The sequence below is a fragment of the Engystomops pustulosus genome, chromosome 3 (genome assembly GCF_040894005.1).
Source record: "Engystomops pustulosus chromosome 3, aEngPut4.maternal, whole genome shotgun sequence".
In the NCBI taxonomy this organism is placed as follows: domain Eukaryota; kingdom Metazoa; phylum Chordata; class Amphibia; order Anura; family Leptodactylidae; genus Engystomops; species Engystomops pustulosus.
Genome location: NC_092413.1, coordinates 121,557,739 through 121,573,379, shown reverse-complemented (window position 1 = coordinate 121,573,379; position 15,641 = coordinate 121,557,739). Strand labels below are relative to the sequence as shown.

General features: G+C 39.0%; 1 protein-coding gene across 2 annotated transcripts in view; it reads right to left on the bottom strand.

Moving 5' to 3' along the window:
• BACH2 (BTB domain and CNC homolog 2) overlaps positions 1 to 15,641 on the bottom strand; it is a 204,919-nt gene that overhangs the window by 165,064 nt on the left and 24,214 nt on the right. Inside the window, exon 2 of one of the 2 annotated variants that reach the window (XM_072141946.1) lies at positions 11,359 to 11,484. The exons of the other annotated variant lie outside the window; for it this stretch is intronic. The gene's annotated coding sequence lies outside the window, so the exon portion shown is untranslated. The remainder of the gene's footprint in view (positions 1 to 11,358; positions 11,485 to 15,641) is intronic. 2 annotated transcript variants of the gene reach the window in all.

Sequence of the window (15,641 nt, the reverse complement as noted above, 5' to 3'; positions counted from 1 at the left end):
GCGAATTTATCAAACCAAGTTTGCTTCTTAGTAACGGGTTCTAGTCAGATAAGAATCCAAAACACAGAACAACCATAATTTCAGAAACAATTGGAGGTAACTGTCCTATACTGCGCACCTGAAATACATAGAGCAGTTCTTTTATTGGTACGAGGGCGGTTCAATAAGTACCGTGTTTGACGACAGAGGGCGTTCCTGAGGGAAGGTAGTGTTATCATGGTGTGCTGCCGTCTATCAAATGACGGCAAAACAAATTGCAAACTGATTGGTTAGTTTGGATTTGGCAGCCAATTGAGTAAGACGAGTTTCGAGATTTTTGCCAAGATGAAAAAGAGCAGTATCGTTCGGTAAATTGCTTTTTGTTTTTGGATGGGAAAAAATGTGAGGAGATAAAAGCAAAGTTGGATCCCTTTATGGGAGCACTTCGCCATCTATGACCACAATTAGATATTGGTTCAACGAATTTAAACGTGGGTGAACATCCATTTTTGATACGGAGCGACCAATACACCAGCAGACGTGGTTACTGGGGAAATCATTCAAAAAGTCCACGACATGATACTCGCTGATCGACGAACGAAAGTGCATGAAGTAGCAGAGGCCGTAGGTGTGTCAACCAAGCAGCAATTTACATGATAAGGTGGCGGCTGAATTTGGCGATAAAGACGGTGCTGCTTCAACACGATAACGCACCAGCAGAGTTGTCGGCGTCAAACTGCATGAATACGCACCCCCCGTATTCAGCCAATCTGGCTCCCTGAGACTTTTTCTTGTTCCTCAACATGAAGAAACGGCTTGCTGGGAAAAAAAAAATGTAACGAGGAAGTCATTGCCGAGACAGAGATGTATTTTGGAGAGTTGAGCAAATCCTATTTGTGGAGGGGTTAAAACAATGGCAGGAGCGTTGCAAGAAGTGTATCTTTCTAAAAGGGGACTATGTTGGAAAATAAAAAAAAAAAATTTTAGAAAAAAAAATGGTGTCTTCATTTCTAAGACAGACTTATTGAACCGCCCTCATAAAAATGAGCAAACCCGTAGTATTCGTTCATGCCCAGATGTATTGCCGAATTGACGATCCTTGCTACTAGCCATGTTCTTGACAGGTAGCAAAAGGCATCAATTTTCCGGATTGGCTGTTAAGCCAGAAATACGTCCATTCCCAAACTAAAACTACGGGTCTGCTCTTCTCTTTTTATAGGAAATCGCGTGACCTCACTTTTGCCTTATAAACCACTAGTACACAATTCTGTACTTTAATACCATGGGCAAGAGCTTGGGAGACGGTGACGTTGGCACAAAGGCGTGTTAGGAAGCAGAGAAGCCATTAAGGAAGAGAATGGATTTTGACATTTTTAAGCTTCGTCTTAGTGGAGAGCGGGAGTTGATTTTGAAAAAAATGGTGCTACAAAAAGGGAAAAGAAGCTCTTCCCCTTTAGCTTTCTCCACTATTATTGTTATAATGACTCTTTCTGTGCATCTTTGTTTTAGCACAAGCTCCTGCAAGGGGAACATTTTTTGGAGTGTTGTGCCACCCTGCTTTCTATTTTTTACCCAATAAAAACCTTTGAAACTAAAATATCAATTGCAGGGTTTTTTTTTTAATAATGTCTATGGATCCATCCGTTTAAACCCTACTAGTTACACAAACTATAAAATTGCCCCATGTTTACCACAGGTTCAATTTGCAACTACTAACCCATGGAGATTACACCCCGTGTATCCCTGGCCTTAGAGCCTATTTAGTTATGTATTGAATATTTACAATACCCATATGCCCTATTGTTGCACATGTCATCAGAGACTGTCTTTTATTCAATCATTAATAAGACAAATAAAAAAGGTACATGTAACAAAGCTTACAGAAAAAGTAGAGATGGCAGAAAACAAAAAGTATGAGTAGGTCTCAGTTTTTTAGAGAAGTCTTTATTTAGGCAATTTATTGATGTGTATTCTAGGAAAATGCTGCAGACGTACCAGCCGCTTGGATTCCTATTGTTTTACATTCTTTTCTCTGTGTGCAATCCGCACAGCTATTTTTAGCTTCAGTCAGACCACTTCCAGCATGGCGTAATCCTTTCCTACGGCTGTCAAGATGGGAATACTGCCGTGTGGTTTGAGCAAAATTAAGCTGAAGTAACATCAAGATGCCATTAAATACTGAGCAGGGCTCATTTTTCTCCCTTTACCTTCAGCAGTAGCAGACTACAGGACACAAAAATATGGTTTTATTTAGTTTTACTGGTGTGCGCTGGTGACATTTGTGTATCATTTCTGTTGACAAAGCAATAGTTATGATAATGCTATGCAATAATACGGTTTAAGTTCACAGTCTGAGAATACATACTATCTTTACAAGATACTTTGCAAACAGCAGCAAGACGTTTATGTGAACCAGTGTTTGGGTAATTCCATCAGAAAATGCACACAGAAGGGTGCAGATGCAATGGCGGAAAATCAAGTAACAATGGCGTTTTGAACACCAGTCTTAAAGATCCATCCACCTGCGCTCTGGCACCCACAACCGCTAGAGTGCTAGACACAATCTCCGTCAGTTTGGACGTGTAGACCACGTCTGTACTTTTTTTTTGCTATGGTCTCAATAAGTTTTCCCTCCACTAGGGAAACAGGAAAACTGGGCGAGAAGAGGGAGAGTCTCCCAATGAAACTTTTACAACTTTTCTTTTGAAGGGGTTATCCAGGATTAGGAAAAACATGACTGTGCACTACCAAAAACAGCATTACACCATTTCTGTTCAATTTAACCCATTCCCGACGTGCTCAGTATTATTACGGTGCAATGTCCGGTCAGGTGTATGGAGACTGCTCATGGGCAGTGCTCTCTCTATGTAGGGTGGACTATGCAACAAACAACCACCATCAGTGCTGGCACCATATTCTGACATACTGCAGGGGGTATGAAAAAAAGGTATAATATATTATAAAAAAAAACACCTAAAAGTTCATATTACCCCCAACCATACACATGTTTGGTTTCTTTAGTGTCCCAAAACTCGGATCCATCAATATATAAAAACTGTTATTCCTGGTGGTGAACCCCGTAACGAAAAATAGCGCCAAAATGTCCAAAACGGCACTTTGCCATTTTGCAATTCATAAAAATTGATAGAATTTGTGGGACTATGATCTTTTGATCACTTTTCAATGTAAAGGTCATCACATCCTGCAAAAAGTGACACCTTACAAAGCTCCATACACAAGTATGAAAAAGTTATTAGCGTCAGAACATTGCAAAATTAAAATAAAAATTCTGTTTAAAAAGTTTTACATTTTTTAAAATCTATTTAAACACAATAAAAACTTATATAAATTTGGTATCCCCATGATGGTACCAACCCAAAAAATAAAGGGGAGGTATCATTTGGAACAAAAATTGAAAGGAGGAAATACAGAACCCACAAGAAAATGGAACAAAAGCCTAGGAGCCCTTTGCATATAACAGAGTAAGACGGATAATTTTTGTACGTACCAGCAATTTATAGCTCCTTATAAAATAAAAGAAGATAGCACAAGGGTATAATAACACGTGGCAGTCAATGTAAAAAAAACACGTGGCAGTCAATCTACAAAAAATGCAGACAAAGGGAATGCCAGCTCACCCCTACCACAGGATGTCCTTCAGGCACAACAATGAGCGGACATCTCCTGGTGCACGGAAAGATGGTTAACGCGTTTCGACGCTAAGTGTTTTACTCATAACCTTAGTGTTGAAACGCGTTAACCAGCTTGTTTCCCCTTGTGTTGCAATGGATGAATAAAGGAACTTGTTTGGCAACAACTTTCTTGGATTTTCTCCGTTTAAGTGCTGGTCCGTATTTTGGTTTTTCAACGTGCCAGTCAGTTGCAAAAGTTTCTGTGACCATCCCATTTATATAACTGGGCATTGCAGCAATCCATTCTAAAGCTCACAAAAGCACTACTTAGACCTCATGACCTCTGATCCAGCCGCACAATTTGTGTTTGTGTATATGAAGCATTAAATGTATAAATATATAATAATTTTAAGTAAAATAATTAATAGGGTAAAACATTTGAAGAGTTTATATTTCCCCTTTAGAGAATGACAAAATCGATAAGAATTGTATGTTGGACTTGAGAGTGTGCCGCTCACCTTTAACTAGTAATTGTCTGGATGCCACCTCCATTAAAAAAAAAAAAAACTCCCATGACAAGGATTGGAGGGGCATGTAGATTCCCCTTCAATAACTAACATGAAGTGATTATGTCGGAGGGGGTGTGCAAAAGAGCAAAAACTGCAGGGCTCCTCCCTTCCGCTGGAAGCCAGCAGGACATGGAACTTCACAGGATGTCTGTCCCGAGTCCTGGTACCCAGGTTACCTGTGGCTACTGGCTGCCAACTCCAAACTTTAAAAGGCAAGCAAGATTGATCAAGACTTGATGTCAAAGCATTGCTATGCTGGGTGAATAAAGGAACATTTTTACTTTTCATCCTTCTGCCTGCTGCCTTCCTCTCTCTGTGTTACCATGAACCTATTGGGATCTTGAACTTATCTGGTTAAAATTTGGGATTAGTGGCCAACCACTTTAAGCATATTAGAGAAAGTCATTCCACTCATAATATACTTTTATATATGCTTAGCGTATACATTGACAAATAGTGGCAGACAAAGGCATAGTTGTTGCCTCAGTCTGGCCACTTTATGCCCTGTCCATCAAAAAACGCAGGATGGAAAGATGTAGCAAGCTACGTCTTTTCATATTCAAACCTCGGGCTGAGCGGCGTATGCGCTTAGCGGAGGCAATGGTCAGTTATGGGGAGTGGAAGCAGCATATTTCATCCCTCCTTATAGCCTTGCGGAGCGCATACGCCCATTTAAATCGACAGCATTCACATTATTCCATTTAATTCTTGAAAAGTGTGACATAGGTGATACACAGTAACAGACAATTCTAGAATCATATCTACAGAATAGAAGAGCTGTCTTTGCCTTTGTTGCAGCTATTTTTTTTTCCTCTTGACAGACACAAGCTCCGGCAGCTTTAGTGTACATATCATCATGTTAGAGAAAGATACTTGCTTTCTCTCTTTCCCTTTTATAGATGTGTTGAGTTAGTTCACTATATTGGCCCAACCTCTTTCTGTGAAATAGACATTACCTTATTCAAGAAAGAATCTGCAGCACATTCTTCTGTCTGGATCTTGAAGGGATAATTTTCATGTAAGTTTAATTATGTTTTAAGTCAGCCTCAGAGCAGCAGAAGAAAACACTGCTGGTCATCTGATCTTCAGAACAAAAAAATCTAATCACACAGCAAGCCACCAATGCATGAGGCCCGTGGATTCCTGAGGGGATTCAATTGCTCCAGCTAGTTTCCAGGATTCAGATATTAGACTAGGTCAGTCATTCATATATTATTTTATGAATGGTTATGGTATTTTTAAGTGATAAAAAAAATTGAAACAAAATTGTTTTGGGAACCCTATAACTGTGTAAATCAATGCTATTTGTAGAATTTATTTGCTAGTTCTGCTCAGCACAGGTCTGAAATGAATGTAGCAGATGATGGGTTTTGGAGGGTTTTTTTCTATTGACCAGTTATAACACGGTTAATTTACCCAGACTCTGATGGTCTTCAGAGTGTGCAGTGTGATCCAAGGGTAACTGAAGTCCTGCTCCTTTTGGTTCGTATGCTGGTCTAAAAAAGCTGCCACTAAATGCTGACCTTCACAGTTAACAACATCTCACTAAGCAGTATATAGTCGTACAGCAGTAAGGAAGTAGCTAAAGGAACAAAAATTTCACACCTATAACCCATTCACGGCCGCTTAACGTAAATTTATTTCAGCAGTCATGAAGGGGTGTATGGAGAGGGATAACAGACCGAGCCCTCTCCAAGTCGTTCAGCGGGTATGGTGCCTCTTGCTCGTAGCGACTCCTAATCCAATCCTCCTGTGATCTTGCACCAGTGCATTGAGCACACCTTCCCTGCTCCAGCCCTGCACATACCCGGACAGCGAAAGAGGCGCAATGAGTAACCAGGGAGTCAGCTACGAGTAAGAGGCAGGGCTTGGCGTGGCTGGGGGAAAGGATAGGGCTGGTTCTCAGCAGTGTGGAGTATTAGCCGTCTGCCTGCTGTGCCAAGCCCCACACCACCCTGACTGGATAAAGGATGCGCATCTAACTTTGATTTTTTGGGCATCAAACAGGGTTGGCCATATTTAAAGACATTACCAGAGAACATGCAACCTGCCATATGGAGATACATTTTGTAATTTAACAGAACGTAGTCTGGTGACAAATTTAAAGAAAATCTGCCAGTAATTTAAAGTAAAATTAAACTACACAGTTACTCACCTATGATCCTCTTCACCTCAATTCCGGCGCTGATCTTCTTTAATGTTAAACATGCCGATTTTGCGATGTTTGGTGCTCTAGGCCAATTTTTAGAACTCAATTTTCCCCGCGATGCCAGCGTATCCACATTAAAAAAGATCGAGGTGAAGAGGATGCTATGTGAGTATCAGTAGTTTCAATTTACTTTATATTACTGGCAGATGTCCTTTAAATGGTGCTACTAGAAAATAAAAATTGTATTACATATAACAGGCCATCATCTAGCTTTGTAAACTAAAAAATAGTTATGGTTTGTGGAAAGAGAGAAGTGAAAAACGGAATGCAAAAAAAAATTAAAAATTTTATAAAGAATGATGACAGACGCTTAGACTCCACCTTGTATAGTAGCTGCAGATCGACATGTAAACTTGCTGCATTAAAATGTAAGTTCCAATTTTTCAATTCATAGTCTATACATGTGTTGATTTGTTTTCTACTTTATGTAATGTCAACATTACATTAGTTTCTAGAAAGTGGTAACATTTCATTGCCTGTAGGCATTTATTTATTATTTTGGTAGTCACCAAATCGCTTGCTGTGCAGTCACTATATATTTTTGTGCAAATGATCTCACATGACTCAACAAATCCATATGCATAAAGCAGGCCAAGTTCAGAGCCTTCCCAGGAGGGGAGGAGAAGAATTGCTTTGTGGAAAGGACCTGGAGCTCTGCCCTTTCTCTGGCTCAAATTACTCGCCTGTCAGGCTTGACAGATTTGGCTGGAAATAAAAGGTAACGGCCGTGAAAAAGAGATGAATGAGCTCAGCAGTTCCGTAGATAACATAGGCCGCAGGGCTGCCCAAATCTCCCAAAACAACATTTCCTAGTGCCACGTACATCAGTAGTGTCCCATCTTATAGAGTGAACGATCAGACCAGGAATTTTTAATGTAAATAAAATAGGATAATGAAGTACAGTACCTTTCCCCCTTCTGCAGCAACACAGGAAAGAAAAGGGACAGTTGAGGAAAACCAAACGATGATGTCACCCCATTCATTGCCAACAAAGAGCCAAGTCATTTGTGTGAGTGTATGCCTGGTGACCACTGTGGGTATCAAGCACTTAGTTTGGCAATGACATAACAGTCTGTAATGTGAAGCACTAAGAAATGCTCTGGCTTTGAAATGCTTCTCTCAACCATCAACCATATGTTTGGCTTCTCCAATTTTTCAGAGCGGGTGTTCCAGGAGGGCATCTGGTTTCTATGCAATGAAATAGATGTAAAGCACAGAGTATTTCCCTGTGTGGATGAAAACTCTCTCACTCCCTCCCTTTATCCGTTTAAACTGCTTTCCCAGACAGAGTTTCTTTTCATTCACCAACTTTCAAAGCAAACTTTACCTCATATAGCATCCTGTCCTCCCGTCCCCCTTTTCTCTCTGCTTCCATTACTATAATTACTGAAGAATGCAGAGAGCTGCAGTGTAAACAAGACAAGTAGAGGCATTCCCATTTGTAGACTACACAGAGGAGGGCTTCCTCATACACACAGATAAGGATTTGTAACCAGCATTGCTGAGATTTGATCCTCCGTGTTTAAAAATAGGCACATTCTTGGCAGATGCAAGAGTTGCCGTGGCGCCCTTGACACTTGTTTCACATTGAGAAAAAAAAAAAAATCCTCCAACCCTCCCTAGGAAGGTGGAAAAAGCACATTCACCGTAAATTACATCAGCTTTATAGCTAAACATGGATAGAATTTCAACAATGAAGCAAGTATGTTTTTAGGTAAAAGTACTACACTAAGTATGCAGCCTAGAAGTTATCGCATCTGGCTCATAGACAAGAAAACTTTAGGGCACGCTACACATATGTAAACATTTTCACTATGGCGCATGAGTGAAGATTTGTATGTATGCTCTTTATTGCTACCTTAAATATTTTACAACCACTACTGATGGCACATTGGGGCAGGATTGACATACAGAGACTTTACTTGATGTGTCACACTCTGTTTATTAGTTGGGTGGGTAACATAGAAGATGTTACATTAATTCAGTCACTCAAGCCACAGTAAGGCTCCACTCCTGTACCTAAACAAGAGCATGCAATAATAATGTAACAGTCTATAAAACTCTTGTATTAGGCATACCGTAATCTAGGCTTTCCAATAATTAAGTACTTTCTGACCTTGACAAGTAGTAGATCTAAGAGATATTATGAGGATATTTTGTCTAGAACACAAAATAATAGAACTTTAATTCTTTACATGGATATGAAGATTTGGTCTGTGCAGAACATATCACAACACAGCTCCGCTGGACCCATTGCCAGCCAGATTAATAACATTTTACTGAACACATTTCCAACCTTCTGAATGCCATCAGCTTCATGTGACCCAAATGATAAGATATGTTGCTCACACTTTGCATACAGTTATTGACATCACAAAAATATGAAAACATTGCTTTACAAACAATAGTTTTTTCCTCCCCAGTTTATCCGTTTTAAATTTATTTTTTCTCCAATTTCAAGGACAATTGTTATATGGCATGGAAGGACGTCAAAGTGGTACAAGTTGTGGCATACCAGCAGGATAATATTACATTGAAAGCTAGTAAAGACATTTACAGAGCATAAAGTACCTTGTTATGAAATTGCAGCCGCCAGCAGACAAAATTTGTATTTATGCCCAAGAGCAACTGAAACGGATCCTAATAAAAGCCATAACAAATAATTAACAAAACAAAACTCCCAGCCCTCCTGAGAAAAGGTGATTTCCTCCTGTGCCTGTGTGCATTTCTCAGGACGAAATGGAAGGAAAAATAGTTTCATGCCACCACAGCATATAGTACATTGATAGAGTCTGAGTCACAGCAGTCAGTTTCGTATCTTGAGTCGCCAACCACTGAGCCTCCAGCAGCAACAGAGGGGAATCCTAGACATTAAAACTCACGGCACTTCCTTGTTGAAACATGGGAGCTGTATAAAAACCTCCTGGTGGTGAGGGACTCAAATCCTGCTAAAGGATTCTAAGTCTATGCCGCAAAATGATTTTACTTAAAAAATTCTTCCCAGGATTGCCCCTCCCACTTCACAGGCCAGCAGTGACTGCCGGGCTTCATGCAGCAGTCAGACTCGTAGTACTGCCCACCGCCGCCTTCGCTGTGAGCTTGATCAAGCGTTCCTATTGTCCAGCGCGGAAGTGTCTACTAGCTTTATCTGAGGGTTCTGATAACGCTAGCCGTGTAACAATGCTGCATCGGTTGTAGCACTAGGAGCTGCTTACTTTAGCATCTTTACAACATCACAAGCTTATTAAAAGTCCCCCAAGAAGGATGGTCGCCCCCGAAAGAGAAATGCAAGAGTGGACAAGACAAGAAGGAAAATCTCCATGTCTAACTGTTTCAACACTGCAGCTATAATTGCTCGCCAGTTTAGCATTGAACAGGGTATGGATCTGTCTGGTTTTAGGAGGGATATTTATCAAAAGTGTATGAGAGCAGAACTGTTCTAGTTGCCAATGGCAATCAGTTCTCAACTAGAAAAGATTTACTTCAGACACATACGATAAATCTCCAACATAGTGTCTCAATGTTTAAGAGCATTTGGACTGAAAGCTCACTCTGCATTGACCAAACCGCTCATTAGCAGAAAGAATTAAAAAGGTTACTCTCACCTTTGCTCAGGAGTATGTTTTATGGATAAAGAAGAAGTCCATTTTAGTGATGAACGTTAGTTTAATTTATGTGGGTTTGGTAGTATTTTAGGATTGTTTACAAACTGGGGTAGGAATCCAAAATTTGTAAAGAAGACCGTGAAAGGTGGTGGATGAAGTGTCATGGTTTGGGGTATGTTTTCTGCAGAAGGAGCTGGACGAATGCAAGTGTATGTATCAGAACCTTCTTCAACAAAATGTGGTTACACAGCAAAAACAAGTGAAGCACCTCATGAAACAAAAAACATTGAACGAATGCAATAGCCAGTCCAGAGTCCTGAAACCCAAGAGAAAACACCTGGAAAATCATTGGTGACAAGTTATGGCCAAGAAACCCACAACAGAAACAGAACTGTAGAATAGACTGGAAGAAGAGAGGACCTTAATTACACCAGAGCAGTGTGAGAGACTAGTAATGTCCTGTGGTCGCAGATGTGCTGAAGTCATTCAAAGCAAAGGCTTGTACACTTCCTACTGGTTGGCGATTGTTGTAAGAAAATTTAGTGTGCTACAGTATTGCTGTTCTCCAATTATGATCATCACAAATTATTTCATATTGATATGCGTTGGTTATTTTGTAAAACACTATTCTATTGGCATACTGTACCCCTTACAAAACATACATCAAAATGTTGATGAATGTAGGTTTTTTCTGAAATAAGTCAAGTGATCATAAATTGTTCTCCAATTTTGATATATGGTTTTCACATTGGTTGAGCACTAGTTATAATGGAGGAGATGTATTTATGTGTCTGTCTTTAGAACAGTGCATAGTACCACTAGGCAGTTCTCTGCTGTGCCAGATTAATCATTGTGTCTGATGCTGGATGATTAACTTGGTGCAGTATGAGATTGGCAAGTCCTACTAGTTGGTCTAGTTTGCGGTGCCACCATATTACATTTTCTGGCACTGTATGTTGAACAGTGTTTTACAAAATAACCAAAGTATATCTAGTTGCATGGTGTAGCCCTTACAAAAGCTCCATCAAATGTAGATCAAGGGAAATTACATTGTACAGTTTTGATCTCCAGTGTATATTTACACTGGCAATATAAGCTGGCAAAATTAAACAATTGATCATATTAGTTCTTTGTCCACATAAACCGCATGCGCACAAGCTAAAATTTGAATCTCATTAATTTGATTAATTAGACTTTTTCCTTTTTGGTCTGCAACAATTAAGCCAATTTAATTTTAAATACTTAGTGAAATTCTGAACATGAAAACATATCTTTACCAAGTCAGCAGCCCAACAGACAAAACTACAGATGTTTTACTGATTGAATTGCATTGGTTTAATTGATAGTTTGGCCCGTTTCCTTACCTGAACCTCGTCCAAAAGCAGTCATTTAATAGTACACTAGATCAGTAGTGTTTGTCAAATGTGATCTTTACTTTTTTCTGGAGAAAATCGGTCTCATCCAGATGTCTGTTTAGAAATGGGCATAACCTGTAAATAGAAATATATATTTATATTTAAAGGATATTATGTTCTTTAAAATATGTTTACAAAATCTCATTTAAAATTTTCAAGTTTATACTTTTATTCCAAATGTTAGTACTTGTAGAGAAGAAATATATTTGTGGCTGCATCTTCAAGTAAAAAAAATGAAATGCAACCTGTCACCACACTACACCCTCCAAACCCACAAACAGTACCTTCTTTAGTAATATGCACGTCCCCTGGAGGTCTTTTTAGCATATTTCTAGGTTGCAGTATGAATGAAAAATCTTTTATTCTTTTGCACAAAGGAGTCAGGCAACCCTACCCCCTGCAGACTCCGGAGTTTGCTGTGCCCACTCCATGCATCTGGCAACCCAGTTCTGCCTCCGGAATGAGAGGTTATTTTCCTGCTATCTGAAGATCACTTTCTATGGCCGATAGGGTCAACCCTTTGGCCTTCATCTGGACCTGCTGCTGGTGGGTTTCAGTCACTTTGGTGGGCACACCACTTTTGCAAAATCAGTGCAAACTGGAAATTAAGGCTGCAAGTTGAATAGGGTTTGTCAGATAAAGGAATTTAGTACAAGGTGCCATATTAACACCAATATCTTGCAGGTATCGAATAGAACTCTGATCAAAATTAGAGGACACTATTTCATTAATCTCATTTACACCTTCCTGACATCGCCCATTTTTTTTCAAATCTGACATGTTACTTTATGAGGTTATAACTTTGGAACGCTTTGACATATCCAGGTGAATTTGAGAATTTTCTTATGACACCTTGCACTTCATTGTACAGGCAGTGACTGTATATTTTATCATTGTAATCCCAGCCAGAACTTTTTTGGTCTCTGTGACAATTGGACTTTAAAAATGTTGGGTTGTCATAAGAACCAGGATTAACACTAAAGCTTCATTACAGATAACTGTTACAGGTGATCATTGTAGCCTAGGACTAAAGTACAATAAAATATCAATATACAGAGGTCCGTTTGTAACTAGGGGTCGTATGCAACTCGAGTGTTCTTAAGTAGGGGACCGCCTGTAGTTGAAAAATTTGGGTGATATGCCTTGTGTATAAAAAAAAAAAAAACCCAACTATAATTCTTTATTATTAAAAAGGTTCTGCTTTTCTGACATATGACAATACCACTTAAATAACTTGATAAAAATACTATTTCCTAAATGTCTACTCCATGATGACATGTTTTTTTTTAGGAGGCATCCTCTCATTTTTGTAGGATGTTAGGAAGGCTTGGAACTTTAGCTGACATTTAGAGGGGTTTTTATGAAAATTGCATTTACCTATTTTTTTAACCCCTTACCGCCAAAGGCACTCTTCACCTTTCTGACACGGCCCATTTTTTTCAAATCTGCCTTGTGTCACTATCATTGGTTATAACTTCAGAAAGCTTTAACATATCCAAGTGTACTTCATGTTAGTTGAAAAATTCAAAATATACCACCAACATTTATGAGAAAATGAGATATTTGTTGAAAATTTGGAAAAATGCTCAATTTTCAAATTCAAAATGTTCCTTTTTCCACACAGTCATAACAGCAACTTAATAATATTCACTGAAAGTTTTCTTTTTGTGGACATAGTTTATTATGCATCCTCTCATTTTTGTAGGATGTTATGGGGCTATGAACTTTAGGGCTCATTGAAACCGTTCATGGGGACTTACATGCGACCACATATACGTTCCCATAGACGGCAATGGCGGCGGTACGGTGCCACACATGTGCCACTGATCCGCACCGTACACCGCAAAGAGATAGAGCATGCTCTATCTTTTTGCGAGTGTGCGGCTGTGCGCCGCTGTTTCCTAGGTAGGAGAGGGGTCACCTCCTCCTCCACTCCAGCACACGGAGGTATGCGTGATTTTTCACATTTTCATAAAAAACGCAAAATCATGCTTTTGAGGGACCTGCTCAGATTTCAAGTACCTTTGAGAGGCCTGAATAAAAGTAAAAGCCCAGATGCAATTTTGAAAGTAAAATTTTTTGGGATAAATGAATGTGTTTTTCATAAAATGTACACATTCTCATTAGATAAAATACCAAAGAACTCCACAAAGTTTGATAACAAACCTCTCCCTTGTATAACATTACCCATATGTGGTGGTAACCTGCCGTATGGGCATACGCCATAGTGTATGGTGTAACACAGATGTATTACATTGCATTATGTAACACTATCAGCATGCTGCGCATGTTCAGTTTGTTATAGCTGGGTCCTGCTAGGAGACAGGACCCACCTCCCGTAAGAAGATCAGGCAGCCTCGGGGCACTAGCAGACCCTGGGGCTGCCATCCGATGAGCACCCCCCCCCCCTAATGCGGGGGTCCAAATCACTTGAGATGCACATTACACGCCGCGGTCAAGCACCTGCAATCGGAGCAATCTATAATATACAGCAGACACCCGCAGTTCTAGTGCCGGCTCCGTTCAGGAGCGGATGCCAGAAGCTTGACTAAATAGTTCTGCGGAATACGGGAATGCACCTCCCGCCATGCAGTACTATTACGTCAAATGTCGGAAAGGGGTTAAGAGACCTGCTCAGCCATCAAGTGAATTTGAGAGGTCTAAATAGAGAAATCCCCTCAACTCACCCCATTATATAAGATTAACCCCTAAACATATGTTAAACTAGTTTTACGAAGTCTGTTAACCCTTCAAAGTTTCACATGGGTTAAAACAAAATGGAGGTGCAATTTTGAAATTGTGATTATATTCCTCTTATCGAAAAAATTTTTCAAAAAATCCAAACATTCACAAAGAATGCCAAAATGCTCCAAAACGTTTGATACACAATTTCTCCTGAGTATGCCGAGTGGTAACCTGCTGTGTGGGCACATGGCAGGGCATTGAATAGAAGGAGTGTGATTCAGAGTAGATTTGCTTTGTCGCGTTGTAAAGGCTACAGCATTTTATTTTCATATTAGGATACATTTTAGAACATCTATATCTTATTGATCAGATTTTATTAACTCTTTCTGCAAAGTTAAAAAAAATTATTGATGTTTTGAATTTTTAGCATTTTCTTTGCTAAATTGAGGTGATACCTCATGAATATAGTATTTTTTGATTTGCCCAATTCTACTAAATAAATTTTTTTTTTAAAAAGCCTTTTTTTTAGAGGTATAACTTCTGTATTTTCCTGTTGACAGTGGTTGTGAAGAGCAGATTTTTTTGCGAGAAGAGTTGTTCTTTATATTTGTATAATTTGGGCCACATTACTTATTGATCACTTTTTAGAGAAGTTTTTGAAAATTTTATTAAATTTATAGAAAAAAGCACAAACTCATGTTTTTACTTAATTTTTTTAAAAATAACTTCATGACCTGATGCAGGAGCTATTTTTCTTTTAATGTATTACATAGCACATTATAGTAGTCATAGCCTCATATAATACACAATTCTGCATGGCAATGTCTATTGCTGTCTACAGAGCAGGTAGCAGTTGCCATGGAATCCAGTATGTTAACACACAAATCTAACACTTAGAAAAATTCTGAAATTGCTGTGCGTAGGTGGTTGTGCAAAGATGAACGTTTTCAGTTTCTTCAATTATGTCCAATATTACAAAATAGGTAAAAAGTTTCAAACTGTCATTTGTTGGTTTGCAATTTCCCAAAAGTTTTCCTAAAGGCATCAGGCAATCTCGTCTCTAATAATTATATGACAAGTGAACCATATAGACATATTGCCAGATTAGGCAAATATGCACATATAACAGCATAGCATATAGGAGTGTAGTAATTTTTTTTAATTATTTTGTGACGTATAGGGCTTCATTTTCCATCATAGTTTTTAGCTTTTTCTTCTGTTACAAAAAAAGTTTAATAAGTTTTTGTTACAGGGGGGAAAAAAAACTGCTACCACTTATGGTAACCATCAAAAAAGCTGCCCGATGGATCAGTATTTAGCGGTATCATAAAAGTTGAATTATTGCAAGTTTGTTAACAACTCAAAATAAAATAAAGTTCAACCGCTTCCAAATTGCTGAAATCTTAATTTCAGCAAAACATATTGTGTGTCCTAAACAACGCTGATGGGCTGATCTGGGTTTCCACTAATATTGTTAAACTGCAGTAATGTACAAAGCAATGAATTACACAATCTAGCATCTTCAAGACAACTGTAGTTTGTTTGCT